Source organism: Coturnix japonica, chromosome 29 (assembly GCF_054131305.1).
Source record: "Coturnix japonica strain WE chromosome 29, WE-NBRP24, whole genome shotgun sequence".
Lineage (NCBI taxonomy): Eukaryota > Metazoa > Chordata > Aves > Galliformes > Phasianidae > Coturnix > Coturnix japonica.
Window position 1 is genome coordinate 2,560,400 of NC_140691.1, and position 4,379 is coordinate 2,564,778.

The following is a 4,379-nucleotide window of genomic DNA, read 5'->3' on the forward strand; positions in this document are numbered from 1 at the left end:
ACGATATCAGATAGTTGTACAGGCAGCCCCCATGCTTTAGCAGCTGCCCACATTATCTTCTGTCCAGCATGCCGTAGCTTCTGATGTAACCAAAGGGCAATATTTTCAGATTGTGAATTCTCAATCCATTGGATTCGGGCCAGTGTGTCAGCTTCATCATTTCCTGGTGACTGCAAGGGTTGATGACCAGAGACATGGTAGACACATACTGTCCTGTGTTTGACCGTATTCCAAATGTCTACCCACATGTCTTTACCCCAAATCGGTCGGGCGTGGATAGTCCATTCCTGGGTAGCCCATTGTGTAATCCACAGAGTGAGCCCCCGGTACACAGCCCAACTATCTGTACAGATGTTCAGGACGCCGTCACCAGGTTCTTTAGTTATAACCATCCACACGGCTCGCAATTCTGCCCATTGGCTGCTTTGACCATCCCCCTCATCAAACCAGATGGTCTCAGTAGAGGGATGGTATGCTATTGCTCGCCACTTGCTCGGGTTGCCTCTGCTGGACCCATCCGTATACCAGGCATCTTCAGGAATAGGATATCTTCCTTCCTGAACGGGACTCTTCTCTGGTGGAGCAACCATCGGTTCTTTTGATGTATCACTGTGATACGTCACTGGGCCTAGGATCTTCTGTAGTTCTTCTTTAAGTGGAGATGAAGACAGACTGCTTCTCTGGCTTAGATAGGCGACCCATCGTGCCACCGTTTGTGCTTGGGCCACCCCCGTCTTAGGAAGGTGAGTCAAATCTCTCACCCACCCCTGGATTGGTAATGAAGTCTTAACTATGACCTCTGCTGTTTGCGTTATCGGCTCTACTGCTTGTAATGCCGAATAGGCAGCCAATAACTGTTTCTCAATCATGCTATATCGTTCTTCTGCTCCGTGCCAAACCTGAGACCAGAATCCAATGGGGGTTCGAACAGAACTCTGGCGTTGCCACAGGCCCCAGCCAAAACCATCTTGAGTAACATGAACATCTAGTTCAGCTGGGAGGGTCGGATCAAATATACCCAACGCCTGAGCTTGTTTAACTGCCAGTTTTGCCTGTTGGAAAGCATCCTGTTCTATCTTTCCCCAATTCCATGATTGACCCTTCTTTGTAAGCTTGTATAATGGCCTTAATAGCTGAGCTAAATGAGGTATAAAGGAGCGCCAATACCCCAATATACCCAAACATTCTTGCAATTGTTTTGATGTTGTAGGGACTGGAAACGCTTGGACTTTATCTACTACCGCACTGGGTAGTACTTTGGTTTTCCCGGACCAAATTACTCCCAGGAATTTTACAGATAGCCCCGGACCTTGCACCTTCTGTGGGTTTATAGCCCACCCTCTTTTCTGCAGGTAAGCTATCAACAAATCTGCTGCTTGTCTCACCGCCTCTAACGAATCGGATGTTAACAGGAGGTCATCAATATAATGATATAAATTGACATTATTTGGCTTTTCCCACTTAGCCAGATCACGTGCCACTAAATTATGACAAAAAGTGGGCGAATGTACGTACCCTTGGGGTAGGACCTGGAAAGTCCATTGCCTCCCTTCCCATGTAAATGCAAACTGATCTTGCGATTCTTCACTGATTGGAATACTGAAGAATGCATTCGCCAAATCCAAGACACAGTGATATGTTTTGATTTCCCTGCTTAGTGTGTCCATTAGGGAGGCAATATTGGGTACAGCCGCATGAACAGGTGGCGTGACCTTATTTAATTCCCTATAGTCTACTGTCATCCTCCATGTTCCATCCAGTTTTCGCACTGGCCATATTGGGGAGTTATATGGGCTATGTGCAGGCCTTATAATACCCACTCTTTCTAATTCCTGCACCGTCTTTGTTACTTCATCCTGCCCACCCGGGAGTCTGTACTGTTTCACATTAGTAATCCGGCGTGGCTTCGGCAAACAAATAGGCTCATGTTTTGCATGGCCTCTCAATATTGTCTGGATTGCCCGGATACTAATGCATCTCTGCCGCAATCGGAACTCTCCCACTGTTGTATGGAGAGCCAGACCCCACAGGATATCAATTCCTAATATATACTCTGGAATTGGGGCAATGGATACCTTGTACTCCCGTGGTGGAAGACGCCCGACCCCCAGTTTTACCCAGGTTTGGGTGACCGGAATGGTTTGTCCCCCAAAACCTCCAATCATCACTCTATTACCTTTAAATTTAGTTGGGTCTCCATATATTATAGATGTCTCTGCCCCGGTATCAACTAGGGCCATAACCTTCTGTATATTCTTTCGGGACCAGTATATCGTCAGTTCCACATAGGGCCTCCGGTCCCGTCTAGAGGCCCTAGGAGGACTGACATCCCTCGTCAAGCCATGAACTGAGCCAGATTCAAGTCTTTTACCTCCGATACCTCCGGTGTCATAACCCGAGGCACCTGAGGTGGCTTCTTTTTCCTATTTGGAACTATAAAATCTTCTAAATTCCATGTTGTTGTTGGTCGCCGCTCTATAAATCTTATCCCTGGCCTTTTGGGTTTATTCTGAAATTTTTGTTCATCCTTCAGTTGCTTCCACAACTGAAGGAGAACCTGATTGGGCTGCCCATCAATTTTTGAAAACTGAACGCCTGCCCGGAGCAGATCATTAAACATTTGTTTCCGGGATACCCTAACAGGTCCTGCCCGAGAAGTTCGCGGGGCCGATCTTCTGGCTCGCACTATTGGAAAAGCCTCGGCATCCTCAATCACCCTGATATTGCGCTTAGCTCGTAAACGCTCAGTTTCTCCGAGGTCTGCTACCAATTGGGCGGCTTGTTGGACTACTGCCTCTGCGGATACTACTGGATTAAGTATGGAAACCAAGGTTCCATACATATGAGAGGGTGCTTACTGTAAAATTAGGTCCCTCATTCCCGCAGAAAATTTAACCATATCAGGGCTATCGAATGTGTCTTCGTAGATAGCCTCTCTCATACCTAATTCGCGTATATAATTTTGAAGGTCTTCCATAGAAGACCACATCCCTGTGTTTACTGGCATGTCAGTTTTATTTGTCCACACCATGCGGCAAGCAGCCATTATCCATTCTACAATTGAATGGTTTTCTTCAGGGAACTGAGTCCCAGCATACAGTCTCTGCCGAAGGGCAGGATGTACTGTTATTGTGGCCAACTTAGATACTTCGGGGCCACTAACCAGTACACTATCTGCCCCTGAATCCCATAACCGTAATAACCAAGCCGGAACACTTTCCCTTGGCCTTTGCCTAAATCGTTGCACTAGGTCCATGAGTTCAGTAGGCGTATATGGACGGGCTGTTACATGTAAAACAGATTCGGCAGGGGGCCATTGATCAGGAGGCACTCCTGCTGGTCGATCTTGAATTTTCTTTGTTTTTTGAGTTATTACTGGACGGACTTCTAGTGAGTCCGTCTCAGATGGTTTTTCTAGATCAGATTTAGTGATCTTATTTTGATTCATTTCTTCAGGATCTTGATCGTCATTAAATGAAATGTATCTAATTTGAGGGTTGGAGGAAGAAAATGACAGTTTTTTTCCTGTCAATAGATTGATCTCACCCTCCAATTTTTCAATACGGGCCTTTAACAATTCATTTTCATGTGCAATGTTGTTTGATTTTATCTCTGCCCGATTTAAAGCATTTAATAATGGCCAGGCTGCCATAGATGCAGCCATTCGCTTTTCTTTTGTAATTAAGATATCTTTTTGTAGTCCTAGAAAGTAATCAGTTAGACAATAGGCGTCCATGTTATTTGGTACTCTTAAAGGGCCCCATTGTTCAATAATTGTTGCTAATTGGTAATATGGGGACGCCTCAAAACCTGGAATTTGTCCAGGAAGGCATGTCCCTAAGGGGGTGGTCTTCTCCCCCTTGTACCAATTAAAGATTTTCCACACAAAGGACATTTTTTTTTTTCCTTATATTTCTAGATGCCAAGTCAGTGGCTCCTGCCTGGCTTGCCAAATGTATTGGCAATAACTATGCTGGTATTAACAAGGATAGCAATTACAAGTAAAATGGTAGAAATACAGAAGATATAAGGAAAAGGGAACTCACCAGAGCTGAGGTGATCCTCCCTGGTGAGCAATCTCCAAGAGATGCTGCCTCAGTGAGGGTCAGCCCTTAAATGAGGTCTCAGAGGAGGTGGAGTCGAACTCCACCCCTCCAGGGAGCACAGCTACATAACTTTCACCTGTGCTCCCACAGCTGACCCCACACTTGCCTCAGCTGATCAATCAGTGGTTCACATTGTGATCTCCCATACACAGACAGAACCTGCCTGAGGAGCAAGCTGATGGCTGTCAGCTACAGGCAGACCTAGCTTTGTACTGCATTTCTTAGAGCAACAACTGTTGCTTTCAGTCACTGAATATACCAAGGCCAATTACT